The 16,538-nt window shown below is 45.9% G+C and overlaps 1 pseudogene; it reads left to right on the forward strand.

The window, feature by feature from the left end:
• The first annotated feature begins 2,921 nt into the window (after window positions 1–2,921).
• LOC101600826 lies at window positions 2,922–3,869 on the forward strand (annotated as a pseudogene).
• Window positions 3,870–16,538: the final 12,669 nt, after the last annotated feature.

Genomic DNA, 16,538 nt, shown 5'->3' on the forward strand with positions numbered 1-16,538 from the left:
TGCATGCCTTTAATCACAGGACTCCAGAGGCAGAGGTAGGAGGATCACCATGAGTTCGAGGCCACCCTGAGAATCTCGAGTGAATTTCAGGTCAGCCTGGGCTGAAGTGAGACCCTACCTCGAAAAACCAAAAAAAAAAAAAAAAAAAAAAGGCTATGGAAGAACTAAATAGAGGGTTTTCAAAAGAAGAAATACAGATGGCATATAAACATCATCTAAAAAAATGATCTACATTCTTAGCCATCAGGGAAATGCAAATTAAAAAACTACTTGGAGATTCCATCTCACTTCTACCAGAATGGCTATTATTAAGAAAACAAATGACAATAACTGCTGGTGAGTGCAGACAAAGAGGAACCCTTCTACACTGTTGGTGGGAATGTAGTCTGGTATAGTCATTGTGGAAATCAGTGTGGATGTACCTCAGACAGCTAAAATTAGATTTACTATATAATCCAGGGATACCACTCCTAGGCATACATCTTAGAGAATCTTCTCACTACCTTAGAAATACTTGCTCATCCATGTTTATTGCCACTCTATTCAAAATAGCTAGGAATTGGAAACAGCCTAGATGTCCCTCAACTGATGAGTGGATAATGAAGTTGGGGCACATCTATACAATGGAGTTCTATTCAGCAATAAAGAAAAATGAATTATAAAATTTTCAGGGAAATGAATGGATCTGTAAAGGATTATACTACGTGAGGTAACCCAGGCCCAGAAAGCCAAACACTGTATGTTCTCTCTCATATGTGGATCCTAGCTACAAATGCTTAGACTTGTATGTGAGTTAGACTAAAAACTAGTGGAAGCCAGTAAACAAGAAAGGAGCTATAAGGGAGTGAAGAGCAGGGAGGACTTGAGGAAATGGTATTGTATTTATGATGAACAAATTACTGGAGGTGGAATGGCCTAAGTGAGGTCAGTGGAAGGGATTGAGTAAAGGAAAGGTGGGGAGAGAATTAATCAAAATTTAAGATGTTATTAAAAAGCCATATGGAAACCTACTGTTTTGCATAATGGCACACCCATAAGACATAGAAAAATGTAAGTGCTAGGGATGGGTTACCTTCCAGGAGTTGTTGGCCAGGGAGGTCCCTGATGCCTCCAAAACATTATAGGCCATTGCCAAGGCTCTTGGTTTCCCACCAGAAATAGACAGTAAGACACTGTTGCTGAAGACTTCACATACTTTGGCTGCAAGGCCACTGAGACATTCTGCTAGAGCTGAGCTAAAAACCTCCTCACTGTAGACCATTGACAGAAAGCTGAAAAAAGCTATGCTGCATGCATCCCTATGAGAAAGAGAAGTCATTAGTGATGAAAACAGTGGACACTGCAAGCCTTAAGTTTGGCCAGCCAGGCCAAATGATCCAACTGATGCAATAGTGGCATGTCTGTTATGGGAGAAACCACCCCCTTTCTATTTGGACTAGAGACCCACTCCACCAGAGCGAATTCATGCCTGGTACTAAAAACTTAATCAAAAGCTTATGAAAAGGTCATGAACCATAAGAGTGTAAAGCCTACTGTTGCCTGGTTAAATGCATGCATTATGCTCACCAAAGTTGCCCTGTAAGCACTTTTGTAAATGCTCATACCCATATATCAATGCTACTTTCTCTTTTGGTTAGAGAAGCTTTTCTTTTCAGATTGCAGTAACCACCAGAGTGACTCAAAACAAACTATAATTCTGAGAAGAAGTGACAGAGAAGTGTTCAGCACTGAGCCATCTCTATCACACCTTCCAAGGTTCAGGGTTCATTGAGGAAGAAGGGATGGAAAGAATGTAAGAGCCAAAGAATGGATAGGACTGCTTACAATGCTGTCATCCAGACACAAAATGGCCTAGATATTCATGACCTCACAGTGTCTGGTACTACCTACACAAGACCCTCATAATAGGAGGAAAAGATAATGACATCAAAATATAAAAGTGACAAATTGAGAGAGGGAAGGGATACGATGGAGAGTGGATTTATGAAGGGGAAAGTGGGAGGGGGGAAATTTTCATGGTTTATTGTCTATGATTATGAGAGTTTTCAATAAAAATGTTTGAAAGGGCTGGAGAGATGGCTTAGCGGTTAAGCGCTTGCCTGTGAAGCCTAAGGACCCCAGTTCAAGGCTCGATTCCCCAGGTCCCATGTTAGCCAGATGCACAAGGGGGCGCACGCGTCTGGAATTCGTCTGCAGTGGCTAGAGGCCCTGGCGCGCCCATTCTCTCTCTTTCTCTCTCTCTCTCTCTCTCTCTCTCTCTCTCTCTCTCTCTCTCTCTGCCTCTTTCTCTGTCTATCGCTCTCAAATAAGTAAATAAAAATAAACCAAAAAAAAATTTTTTTAAAAGTTTGAAAACAAGAAAACAAATGACAACAAATGCTGGAAAGTGTATGAATAATGAATAACATTTTTTTTCAGTGTTGGTGGGAGTGTAAATTGGTTCAGCCACTATGGAATTCATTGTGGATGTTTCTCAATAAAGTAAAAATAGAATTACCATATGTTCCAGCTAATCCACTCCTGGGCATACACTCAAAGAACATGTTATCCTATGTCAGAGATACCTGCACATCCATGTTTATTACTAATCTATTCACAATACCAAGAAAATGGAATCAGGCCATCTGTCTTTCAAAAGATGGATAGACTATAAAAATGTGGTACATATACCACAGTGGAATTTTATTCAGCAGTAAAGAAAAGTGAGAGACTTGCCTCTCAGCCTAGGTACAGGCCTGCGCGGCTCAGCGGGGTGGTGAGCCCCAGCAGCTGCAGAGCTCAGCGTCCAAAGCCTAGACATTCCTATGAAGGTGAGGGCTGCCCCTCCCCCACCACTGCCTGCGCAGCCTGCACCTCCTTGTCAGCAACCTCCACCTCCACCTCTGGCTTGGCTCTGCCTTCTGCCCAGTTTGGTGTGCTCAAGTTAAATGGCCGATAAGCAGATCAGCCTGCCGGCCAAGCTCATCAATGGTGGCATCGCTGAGCTGATCAGGGTCGCCTGTGTGTTCCCGGTCGACCTGGCCAAGATGAGGAGGCTACGGAACCAGCAGATTCGCCAGCGCATGTACACCAGCATGTCCGCCTGCCTCATCAAGACCATCCATTCCCAGGGCTTCTTCGGCATGTATCGGGGAGCTGCTGTGAACCTGACCTTGGTCACTCCGGAGAAGGCCATCAAGTTGGCTGCCAACAGCTTCTTCCGACATCAGCTCTCTATGGATGGGCAGAAGCTGACTCTGCTTAAGGAGACGCTGGCCGGCTGCGGGGCTGGCACCTGCCAGGGGATTGTGACCACCTCTGTGGAGGTGCTGAAAATCCAGTTGCAAGATGCAGGCGGCATTGCCGCCCACAGGAAGATTCTGACTGCCCAGCTTTCAGCTCAGGTGGGCAACCAACCCTCGGTGGAGGCTCCAGCTGCTCCTCGGCCCACAGCCACCCAGCTGACCCGCGACCTGCTCTACAGGGGCTTGGGGGCCACACTACTCAGGGATGTCCGCTTCTCCATTGTCTACTTCTCTCTCTTTGCCAGCTTCAACCAGCTGGGCCGCCCAGCTTCTGAGGAGAAGTCACTTTACTCGTGTCCTTCCGGGCAGGCTGTGTGACTGGAAGCACAGGTGCGGTAGCTGTCAATCCCTGTGATGTGGTGAAAACTCGGCTCCAGTCACTTCAGCGTGGTGTCAATGAAGACACTACTCCGGGTTTTTGGATTGTGTTAGGAAGATCTGGGGGCATGAAGGCCCTCAGCCTTCCTGAAAGGGGCCTACTGCCGTGCATTGGTCATTGCCCTGCTGTTTGGCATTGCCCAGGTGGTCTACTTCCTGGGTATAGCTGAGTCCCTGCTGGAGCTGCTGCAGAACCTCCAGGCCTGAGCCCATGGGAGCCCTTCCCCAGCCCATCGGCTGAGGTCAGAGCAAGGTGGCCAAACCTACACCTGAATCAGGAGAGGTCTCTCCCAGGCCTCCCCATCAACCAGGGAGGCAGGGGAAGGGTTCAGGGTCTATGTGGGTGGGTGCACATGCAGGCCTCTATGGAGTCCTGCAGGGACAACCATTGGGATCAGGTCGAAATCTGTACATTCCTTGAGCCAGTCCTTGACTCAGTCCTGCCTGGCCTGATCATCCCATGAGACAGAGCTGTTCTCCGGGCTGGGGCCCTCAGGCCTGTACTGGTCAGGCAGCTCCTACACCCCGAGCTCACTGGCTTCTGTCTCTGAGGCTCTCCTGGTCTACAAAGGGGACCCCCCAGAACTTACTTATTGAATCTGCTGTGCCCATGTGGCTCTGTCTGTCCTCTGTCCATCAGTCCATCCATCCCTGCTGCTCTTCTTGCCTTGCCAGGACCTCACTCTGCCTCCCAGTCAGCCTTACAAGAGGACTGCGGTGTCCTGCCCCTCTGTCCCACTAGGATTCCCAGGCTGGTGTTGGGGTGGTATCACACACCCAGTTCAGAGGGCACCCCCACACATACTCTGAAGGTCTTCTCTTGGACCCTTGGACACCCACCTCATGCAAACCCAAGTTTTGTGAGGTCTGTGTGCATCTTTGGTGGGGGTGGGTTGTGCCCTAGCCATCAGCTGGCCATGCTCCATAGGGATGGGGCTGTGGATACTGCTACCCCTCCCCTTGAGGCTAGGCACTGTGTGTTCCTGTATGTGTCCCAGGCCCTCTACTGACCCTTTCCAGGAATTTAGTCCTCTAGTTTGGCCTCTCTTCTGATACCCTAACCCCAGGATTGGGATTGCCCTGGGGGTGGGGGAGGGAGGGAAGACATGAGGGTTAGCATGGATCCTGGGTTTACTTGCTCTGGGGTGCTCCAGGTCTCCCAGAGCCCTCCAACCCCACCCCCAGCCCTGGACCTTAGTGTATTGTGAATTGAGGCAGACATGGCCCCCTGCCCCGGGCCATGTGATTGTGTTGGTGATTGACTCTGAAGTGCTGGTGCTGTGTCCCCTAAGCCTGTGGAGCTCAGTGGAGGCCCCTTCCCAGTGACACGACCTGGGGCTCATATCTGGGCCCCCAGTTCATGGATGCTCCTGGGAGCCGCCCCTTCCATCATGTCTGTACCTTGAAAGCTGATGCTGTTGGTTGCTTACAGAATTATATATTTTCTTTTGGAGAGTTTTAAGAAGTTGTAACTTTTTGTGTCTTGTCATGTAAGAAGATAAATAAATATTCTATGTAGAAAAAACAGTGAAATTTGGAGGAAAATGGGTGGAATTGGAAGATATTCTAGGTGAGCTAATCTAACCTCTGAAAGACAAATGTCTCATGTTCTCCCTCACATACAGATCCTAGCTTCAAAATTTTAGTTGTAAGTAGGAGTGAGAATCTGCCAGGAAACTAGAAAGAGGCCATGATAAGGAGGAAAAGGGTTGGGGAAGGACTTAAGTGGAGGAGATAATAGAACACATATGATATGAAAATAAAGGGGTGGAAAGTAGAGGGCTGGGAAGGTTTAAATGGGATAGGTGTAGGGAGATACTGGAGAGGAGAAGCTGGGGGAAAGATTAATCAAAACTCAAAAGCCATGAGTTAGCCATATGGAAACCTGCTTCTTCAACAGCTAATTAAAAAAATACACCAGGCATGGTGGTGCATGCCTTTAATCCCAGCACTGGGGAGGCAGAGGTTAGAGGATCACTGTGAGTTCAAGGTCACCCTGAGACTACATAGTGAATTCCAGGTCAGCCTGAGCTAGAGTGAGGCCCTACCTCAAAACAAAATATATTTACAATTTTCAGGCTTAAGAGATGGCTTAGTGGTTAAGGCACTTGCATGTGAGCCTAAGGAGCAGGTTCAATTCCCCAGTACACAAATCTGTGGGACTGAAGAGATGGCTTAGTGGTTAAGCACTTGCCTGTGAAGCCTAAGGACCCTGGTTCAAGGTTCAGTTCCCCAGTACCCACATAATCAAGGTGGTGCGTGCATCTGTAGTTCATTTGCAGTGACTGAAGGTCCTGGTGTGCCCATTCATATTCATTCTCTCACTCTCTCTCTCTTTCTCTCCCTCTCTCTCTCTCTCTCTCTCTCTCTCTCTTTCTCTCCCTGTCTGTCATTCTCAAATTAAAAAAATAAAATTTTAGGGGCTGCAAAGATGGCTTAGTGGTTAAGGCACTTGCCTGCAAAGCCAAAGGATCCTGATTCAACTCCTCTGTACCCACATAAGCCAGATGCACAAGAGGCATATGCATCTGGAGTTCATTAGCAGTGGCTGGAGGCCCGGGCATGCCCATTCTGTCCCTCTCTCTCTAATAAATAAAAATAAAATATTTTTAAAGATTTTTTTGTTTGTTTGTTCTTTTGTTTTTGTTTTTCAAGGTAGAGTCTCATTGTAGCTCAGGCTGACCTGAAATTCACTATGTAATCTCAGGGTGGCCTCAAACTCACAGCGATCCTCCTACCTCTGCCTTGCTGGGATTAAAGGCATGCACCACCACGCCTGACTCTTAAAAAGTTTTAAAAATACAATTTTAAAATGTTTGGAGCTGGATGTGATGGCACACATCCTTAATCCCAGCACTCAGGAAGCAGAGGTAGGAGGATCACTGTGAGTTCAAGACCAGCCTGATTGCAGATCAGCCTAGATTAGAGTGAGATTCCACCTCAAAAAAAAAAAAAAAAAAAAAAAAAACAGGCTGGAGAAATGGCTTAGTGGTTAAGACATTTACCTACGAAGCCAAAGGACCCAGATTCAATTCCCCAGGACCCACATAAGCCAGATGCGCAAGGTGGCACATGTGTCTGGAGTTTGTTTACAGTGGCTGAGGGCCCCGGCACATCCATATTCCCTCTCTCTCTCTCTCTCTCTCTCTCTCTCTCTGTCTCGGAAATAAAGTTAAATTATTTATTTTTAAGTTTCGTGTGGGCAAATGATGTCATTCCCAGAAGCCATAGATTATTAGAAGAAAATTGCCAGAGATGGGATATCTCCTTTTGAGTTGTTGATAAGTGTTTAGGGCTCCAGGGCCCCAAAACAATACAAGCTATTACCACGGCTCTTGGCTGTCCAGTAGAAGTAAATGGTAAGATCCTATTGCTAAAAATACCAGTACACTGAGAAATCAAGCTGGTACTGAACTGCAAACTTCCTCCTTGCTAGCTTGCTGTCACAGTTCTGGGGGAGAAAACTCATCAACAGTCTTACCCAACAGTGGAATCTGTGATCTGAACAACCAACCAGCCAAGCAAGATATACCCACTGCTACAATAGTGGCATGACTGTTATTGGGGTAACCAATTCTCTCTGATTGAATTTGATGCCTACTCCACAGGAAGGTAATCATGCCTGATTAAAAAAAAAAAAAAAAAAAAAAAAACTCCAAATCCCATCTCTGGGGAGGTCATAGGTTCTTGTTTGGCTAAAGGCATATGCTGCCCTCTAAATATCTACACTTAGGCCCATAGATTAGTGATGTTCTCACCTTTGCTTAGAGAAGTTTCTTTTCACAATTGACAGTGACTACTGAGAAGACTCAAAACTCATCAAAGTGGGGGCTGGAGAGATGTCTCAACAGTTAAAGGCACCTTTTGAAAAGCCTTATGGCCCAAATTCAATTACCCAGTACCCAAGTAAAGCCAGAGGCACAAAGTAGCCCATGTGTCTGGAGTTTGTTTGTAGTGGCAGGAGGACCTAGCATACCCATATTCTCTCTCTTTCTCTCTCTGCCTCTTTCTCTCTCAAAAAAATAAATATGAGAAAGGAAGGGAGGAGGATACTTAATAGGTTGATATTGTATATATGTAATTACAATGATTGTAATGGGGAGGTAATATGATGGAGAATGGAATTTCAAACGGGAAAGTGTGGGGGTGGGGAGGGAGGGAATTACCATGGGATATATTTTATAATCATGAAAAATGTTAATAAAAATTAAAAAAAATAAATAAATAAAAATAAAATGGGAAAAATAAATAAATAAATAAATATGGGGCTGGAGAGATGGCTTAATGGTTAAGTGCTTGTCTGTGAAGCCTAAGTACCTTAGTTCAAGGCTCAATTCCCCAGAACCCATGTAAGCCAGTTGCGCAAGAGAATGCATGTGTTTGGAGTTCATTTGCAGTGGCTGGAGGCCCTGGTGCGCCCATTCTCTATCTATCTATCTGCCACTTTCTATGTCTCTCTGTTTCTCTCAAATAAATAAATAAAAATAAACAAAACTTTAAAAAAAATAATAAAATATATTTTTTAAACTCATCAAAGTGCTGAGAATAAGCAACTATGTAGTGTTCGGTGCTAACTGAGACATCTATATAGCCCCCTCCAAGGTTCAGTACACATTGAGAAAGAGAGAGCAGAAAGAATGTAAGAGCCAGAAGATGGGGAAGGGTATTGTGGTGTGCTATCTTCTAGACATGGCATAGGCGATGGATTCATGGCCTAACATTGTTGTATGCAATATTGGCCCTAGAACATTCTGTCATGGATGATACAGGATAGCATGAGATGGGGTGTGATTTTCAGTTAATGGTTGCTGGAAGAGCAGGAGACATTTTCTGCTGTAGTGTAGCCACTGGTAAATTGCATGTGCTCTGGTAATTAATTTCCCACCCATGCTTATGCAGGCAATTCTAATTTAACTCAGTTGGTCAACTAACTACACAAGGGGTAAAAGACAAATTATTCTATAAAGGGAACCAAAGAAATAGTGTGATAACCAGAAAAGGACATGAAATCAGAGAATTTTTTTCAAGCTTGGTAGACAGGTTTGTATAGTGATGGCTATGATTCACAAAGGATGAGAATATTGATGCTGAGGCTGGATGTGGTGGCGCATGCCTTTAATCCCAGCACTCGGGAGGCAGAGGTAGGAGGATTGCCATGGGTTGGAAGCCACCCTGAAACGCCATAGTGAATTCCAGGAAAGAAAGAAAGAAAGAAAGAAAGAAAGAAAGAAAGAAAGGAGGGAGGGAGGGAGGGAGGGAGGGAGGGAGGGAGGGAGGGAGGGAGGGAGGGAGGGAGGGAAAGAAAGAAAGAAAGAAAGAAGAAAGAAAGAAAGAAAGAAAGAAAGAAAGAAAGAAAGAAAGAAAGAAAGAAAAATTAATGCTGCATGCAAGAAAGAGACATTTCAGCAGTTCAAGTTTTCATTCTTCCTTAATTCTTGTCAAACACAAAATTGAAAAGGCCTTAAGGACAAGCTTATCTGACACTCTCACTTTCTTTTTGCAAGGAGAAAATGAGGCACAGAAAAAGCAGCCATGCTTCCCCAAAGCCACAACCAGAAACAGGTTTCTGCCTGTTCGTAACTGGCCACATTTTGCTAAGTGCACTTTTGAAAGGAGGAAGTGAAAGAAAGCAATATTGCCTTCACATCCTGGGCCTTTCATAATTCTCTGTGTAAGTCAAAGGTATTGACGCCATTCCCATCACTGTTATAAGCATGTCCTCTACTAACCATCTCAGCAAGGCCACAGCTCTCTTTTTCAAGGAAACCCGGGCCAGATTAATTTGAGTAAACCGGGATCTAGAAAAAGCATTGAGATATGTGCATCTTAGAAAGCTGTGATTAGGAATGGAGAGATGGCTTAGTGGTTAAGTGCTTGCCTGTGAAGCCTAAGAACCCCAGTTCGAGGCTCGATTCCCCAAGACCCACATTAGCCAGAGACACTGGGGGAGGGGCGTCCATTCTCTCTATCTGCCTTTTTCTCTATCTGTCTGACGCTCTCAAATAAATAAATAAAAATAAAAGATGTGATTCTGTCTGGAGTGATGGCTCAGCAGTGATTAAAGGTGCTTGCTTTGGCAACCTGACAGCGTGGGTTGGAAGCCCCAGTACCCAGTTAAGGCCAGATCCACAGGGTAGCACATACATCTGGAGGTCCTTAGCAGTGGCAAGAAGCCCTGGCATACCCATTATCATGCTATCTCTGGCTCTCCAAATAATAATAATAAAAGAAAAAAGCTGTGATTCTTAGTTTGAAACCACTGTAGCATAGTCTAGTTTCAATTGTCCTCTCCTTTGAACAATCATTGTTTTCCTCCCAAGTTTGACTGAGCTCCATCTTTGACACAACCACATCAAACACCACCACATCTTAGACTAGGCAAACTCCTAAAGAGTTTGTACAATAACTTATTACACCAAGTATCTCAGAACCAAGCAGACACCTCAAGCGTCCAGGTCTAAACCTTCACATAGTTATTTAAATTCCAAATTGCCTGGTAAGTGGTGCACACCTGTAGTCCCAAAAGGTGGAAGCAGGAAGTTTATATCTGGTAAGCTGATTTCAGTTCAAAATAAAGCATTTGTATAAATAGTATTAACCTGAAAAGGAAAACCATTTGCCCTCATTATCGTAAACTTTTTCAACTATTTCCTGAACTAGGCAATGCCTTCTGCCTTGCTAACTGCGATTGTTTCAATAAGAGGCAATTGAGGTTTAGCTTGAATGCATGAATTGAGCAGCCAGGACTCAACTATTGAGCAATCCTGTACTATGCAATGTTTCTGTTCAACTTAAGCCTAGGCAGCTAGATCTTCACAAAGGATAAAGAAATGTTGAGAGGTTTAATAATGTGATGGGTTTCTGTAGCCTGGGTTGTGATGTATTTTGCTTGGCATCTTCCTTTTGCACAATGAGGATTAGGACAGGAGGCTGAACTGCTAGAAGAGGATGTGAGAAGGAGATCAGTTTTCAGTGTTTTAACTATTTTTTATTTATATTTAACTATTTTAATGTTTTGTCTACTGTACTTGCAATTAATTTGCCTTTCAGTATTGTTTGGCCCTTTAAAAATTACTTAGAAACTTGTAACATTTTAACTGTACTTTTTTTCAGAAAATAAATGAGAACGATCAATTTTGCATTCTGGAAATTCTAAATATTACTAGGAATCCTGGGATCGCTAAAGATAGCTCTGTCGGTAACAGTGCAATTAGTCTTGCCTTTTGAGTAAATAGGTCATCTGCGATAAGAAAGATGGCTCAGGGCATAAGGTTTTACTTCATTCCCTCAGAGGAGTGCTCAGGTTCAGAGCGCTGCTCACAAAGCGCCCCAGAGGTGAGAAAGGATAACTGTGGTTCCTTCAGGTCTTCCATTTGGCTCTTCGGTCCCCTTGAAAAACTGACCACAGCAATGATCCACCTATACTTAAACTGAGAGGTATGCATGGAATTTATAAGGGCGGTACAGAGGGCCTAAAAAAAGCAAGTCTCCCAAAGAGCAAGTTCCAATCGCTGGGTCCAGAGAAGCCTGCAGACAGGTTGTGCGGGACCTCAGAGCAGACCAGTGGGAGGATGCCCTGGCCCCGACAACCCCAGCAGCCCTCCCTCTCCTGCATCCCTCTTGCTGATTCCCTGGCTCCTCCGACCTGGGCTTCTTGGAGTCCCAACCCTGAGCAGAGCTCAACATTTTCCGGTGTCTTTCCCCAGGCGCGTCGTGCTCTGTTTTCGGTCTTAGGCATCCTCTTTGGTCGAGGTGGTCCAGAGATGCAGCATCCGCGCGCAGCCTCAGCACCGCGTGCGGCCGCGGAGTCACCGCGCCTTGGCGAGGAATGCAAGGGCAGGCCCCGGGGGAAGACAGAACTGGGCAGTTACTCGGTGCATCTCGCGATGCCCACACCCCTTATCGCACTAAGGCTTCATTCATGCTAGCAATAGCGCCCAGCTAGGGCATGCCTAGCCTTGGCCTTGCACCCATGCCTGAGTGCAAGCGATCCGTGAAACAGGCACGGAGACGGCGTCCAGTGTCCTCGCTGCTGGAAGAAAGCGAGGAGAAAGGTGCGAAACCCCAGCGAGGTGGGGGAGGGTACCTGTTTGACACCGGACTCCCAAGGCAAGAGCCTGTAACAAAATTTCATTAAATGCTTTTTTGCTGATGACAAAGACATAAATGACAAGAAAAGTAGGAGCTCACATTCGGGGACCATGGTTTAGTAATGGGCCTCTTGATGTGACAGGACTTCCTTCATTAATTCATCGTCCTTCATATTTAGAGGGCGCCCGCCAAGAGTAATTAAGAGCCACCTCTGTTCGCGTTTGACAAGCAGCATTCCAGCCTCTCCTTCGTTTTCATGAGAATTACAAAGTGACCACTACATAGACTGTCAGAAGGAGGGAGTCTGATGACCGTAACAAAGACAGGCAAGGTCGCACCCAGGAGAATGTTGACTGCTTCACCCTCACTGTGCCACGCTTATTGCGCAAATTGCTGTCTGGAGAAAACATGTGAAAACCTTGGGGCGAGTCAGCCACGCTCTCAATGTCTTGGAAGACACATGACGATTTGTTTTTTAAGTTTTTGTTTGTTTATTTCGAAGTAGGTCCTTGAGCCCATGCTAACCTGGAACTCACTCTTGTAGACCCAGGCTGGCCTGAACTCACAGGGATCCTACTTCTGCCTCCTGCGTGCTGTACTTAAAGTCTCGAGCCACTACACCCCAGCTCTTAAAAGATTTAGATATGCAAAATTTGGGGGGGTGTTTGTTTTGTGTTTTTTCAAAGTAGTGTCTCACTCTATAGCCCAGGCCGACCTGGTACTCATTGAATTCATTCTGGACTTCCAGGCTGGCCTCGGACTCACAGTAATCCTACTTCTGCCTTCTGAGTGGTGGGATAAAAGGGGTGGCTTGCTCGGTGTTTCCTACTTACAAAGTTACCATCTCAGCTGAATTAAACCTGTAGTCAGTGGACAGGAGAAGCAGCCATACCTCTATGAAAAAGTCTAGAGTTGAGGCTGGTTGACTGTAACAGGTTCTTTGTTTCCTGTGTCCATAGGGGCAATATGATTCTGTAAATTATTAAACACTATCAAGAAAGCATGCTTTTCAAAAAAAAGTGAACTTTTTCTTTTAGAAAATTTTATAGGTGAAAATGTTGAAACTGCAGTTGAAATATCTGCGAAGAGGTCGGGCGTGGTAGCGCACACCTTTAATCTCAGCACTGGGGAGGCAGATGTAGGAGGATTGCTTTGAGTTCGAGGCCACCCTGCGACTCCATAGTGAATTCCAGGTCAGCCTGGGCTACAGTGAGACCCTACCTTGGAAAAAAGAAAAGAAAAGAAATACCTGCGAAGTTCAACATTACTGTTAAATTAGGCATAATATGGATGTACTCTCCCGTTTGGGGTGTTAGCCTCCTACATCTGCCCCCCGAATTTCACACAGGTGTGTGGGGATGTCAGACAGCGGTAAGCCGGCTTTGGCTTCGGAGCGCTAAGTGAAAGGTAGTGTTTGCCTGGTTTCCAAGTCAAGCTGACAAAAGGCTAACCTCAGGAGCAGCCCGGGATCCAGGCCCGGCCCGCCCTACACCCTACAACAGCCAGCCGCGCTCCGCCCGCACGGCTCTCCATAGGTGCCAGTGGTTCCTTGGCACCTGAGCTCCGCCTGGAATCGCATCCCCAAGACCTGCTTCGACGCTTGGTGCTTTTCTGGCTCAACTTGTTCTCTTCGAGCCCGGCGAAAGCCCGAATCGGAGGATGCTCGTGCGGGGAGAAGGCCGTGGCGGATCGGCATGGCATTAGCGGTGCAGGGTGCCCTCAACATGCTTTTCCGACCTTCCATTCCACGTCCACCCCCAGCCCCACGGCGAGGTGGCTGAAGCCGCTGGGCAGTAGACACCACGAAGGCAAGGATTTGTTTCTTCTTGGGTCCCCGCTGCAGATCTGGTTCTCGGCCTGGGGCGGGCCGGAGCGCATCGCTTCCTCGAGTCCCTAGTCCCACGGCTCTGAGCCACAGCTGGGCGGATGCTGGCTCCAGGCGTGGGCGGTGGTCCCGGGCCCCGGACGCCAGGGACGGGAGCCTGGGAGGGACGCCCTATGCGGTCCGCTGGGAGAATCAGCTGGCGCTGAAGTCGCTGCGCGGGGCGTGGCTGGCTGTGCTGGTCACCCGCGACCCCGGCCTGCCCTGCAAAACACACACAGGCCACTCCGCAGACGCGCACGCCACCCAGCGCCCGGCTAGCGCGGCTCTCTGCCCGGGTTCCCTCTCCCAGCCCAAGGCCTTTCAGATCGCCATGGTCTCTCTCCAAAGAAGACAACAGGGAGTTTTGACCTTCTTATATCCTCCCCTCCTAGAGCCACGCCTGCCTCACAGCAGCAATTTCTTTCAACAAGCGTTTATTGACTCATCACATTGTGCTAGGCTCCAACACACCTATGAACAGCTCAGACAAGAACTCCGGCTTCTGGAAGCTTACCTCCCACGGAGTTTAAAAAAAAAACTTAATAGGTTATTAAGAAAAGTTATAAGGGGCTGGAGAGACGGCTCAAAGGTCAAGGCGCTCACTTGCAAAGCCTAATGGTCTGGGTTCGAAGCCAGATACACAAAATGGAGTCTACGTCTGAAGTTATTTGCATTGGAAAGAGAGCCTAGTGAGACAAATCCCCCCACACACACTTTGTAAATAAATAAGTAGACATAATTTTTTTAAGGGCTGAAGAGATAGTTTAGCACTTGTCTGCAAAGTCTAAGGACCCAGGTTCAATTCCCTAGTACCTATGTAAAGCCAGATACACGAAGTGACACATGCATCTGGAGTACGTTTGCAATGGCTAGAGGCCCTGGCGTCCCCCCCTTTTCCTCCTCCCTTTTTGTCTCTTTCTCTCTCTGCTTGCAGAAGGACTTCCATGAGTTTGAGGCCAGCCTGGGCTACATCGCAAGACCCTGTCTTCGAGATGCTTGCAGTGAACACGTGAAGCCACAGTTGGTACTAAACCTAGGCACACTGTCATGCCAGTGTGACAATCAATATAAGCCACCACAAATGACGAGGCTCCACCACCATCAAAGCAGACTGAGTTCTCAGCAGACAATGAATCTACTGGCATCTTAATCTGGAACTCTCCAGGCTCCAGACCTGTGGGCAAATGTTTTTCATTCATAATGCCATTCTAAGGTAGAACCAAAATGAGCTTATCATACAGCCTTAGACTCTAATTCATTTCCATAGAGTTCATTTAAGCCTTCCTTCCTTGTTTGTAATTTCTTTCTCTGATAGTGGTATAGTGACTTTCATTATCTGCTATTCATTTACATATTTGTTCAACCTCACCACATATGTAAAGCAGGTTCTTTAAAAGAATTTAATATTTGAGTTATCTTTCTATTTATTTATTTATAAGAAAGATGGATTGAAAAAGAGGAAGAAGGAGATAGAGAGAATGGGTGTGCCAGGGCCTTCAGCCACTGCTAACAAACTCCAGATGCATGTTTGACCTTGTGCATCTGTCTTACATAGGTACTGGAGAATTGAATCTGGGCCCCTAGGTTTTGCAGGCAAAAACACCTTAACTGCTAAGCCATCTCTCCAGCCCAAGTTCAGACTGTTTAAACTTTTTTGTGTGTGCTTTTGTTTTTGTTTTTTTCAGGGTAGGGTCTCACTCTACCCCAAGTTGACATGGAACTCACTCTGTAATCCCAGGCTGGCCTGGAACTCACAGCAGTCTCCCTACCTCTGCCTCCTAAGTGCTGGGACTAAAGGCATGCACCACCATGCCCGGCTTTTAAAAAACTTTTAATTAGTATATATTAATTACACATAGAAATGGATTTTATTATGATATTTTACTCATGTGTATAATGATTTTAATCATATTCACCCCTCAATAAACTGTTAAAAACGTTATATTGACAATTTTTACATATGTTTACAATGTATTTTTTAAATATTTTTATTTGTTTATATGAAAGTGAGAGAGACAGAGTGAGTATGGGTGCACCAGGGCCTCCTGCCATTGCAATCTCCAGATGCATGTGCCACTTTGGGCATATGGCTTTATGTGGGTCCGGGGGAATTTGAACCCTGACTGTTAGACTTTGCAACCACTGAGCAATCTCCCCATCCCGACAATGTATGATATTTATTTGAGAGAGAGGGGGGCAGAGAAAGGGAGAGAGAGAATGGGTGTGCCAGGGCCTCCAGCCATTGCAAACAAACTCCAGATGCATGCACCACCTTGTGCATCTAGCTTATATGGGTCCTGGAGAGTCGAACTGGGATCCTTTAGCTTTGCAAGCAAGTGTCTTTACCACTAAGCCATCTCTCCAGCCCCCCTACAATGTATTTTGATCAGAGTCCCTTTCCATCCCTCTCTCTTGCCTCTACTCCCCCATACCGAGTCCACTGAACTTCCCTCCAACTAGGTCCTCTACTATTTTAATGCCTTTCTTTGTTTTATTTTTGCCTACCTTCATCATCCATGTTGATGGGCCCAATATTGTGCAGGTAATGGCAGCTGCTGTAAGGTCATGAATGCAATGGCCACCACATGTCTGGAGTTCAATAAACTTAAAACAAACACTGGTGGAAGCTAACCTTCCTTTCTGTGGGTCACCTTTCCAAGTAGTAACTTAACATTTATTTTATTTATTTATTTGAGAGAGAAAGAGGCAGATAGAGAGAATGGGCATGCCAGGGCCTCTAGCCACTACGGATAAACTCCAGATGCATGTGCCACCTTGTGCATCTGGTTTATATGGTTACCAAGGAATTGAACCTGGTTCCTTAGGCTTGGCAGGGCAAGCACTTTAATCACTAAGAAATCTCTCCAGCCCACAGCTTGACATTTTTACTATCTGTAATTTTTTAAAACATTTTATTTATT

The sequence above is a fragment of the Jaculus jaculus genome, chromosome 7 (assembly GCF_020740685.1).
Source record: "Jaculus jaculus isolate mJacJac1 chromosome 7, mJacJac1.mat.Y.cur, whole genome shotgun sequence".
Lineage (NCBI taxonomy): Eukaryota > Metazoa > Chordata > Mammalia > Rodentia > Dipodidae > Jaculus > Jaculus jaculus.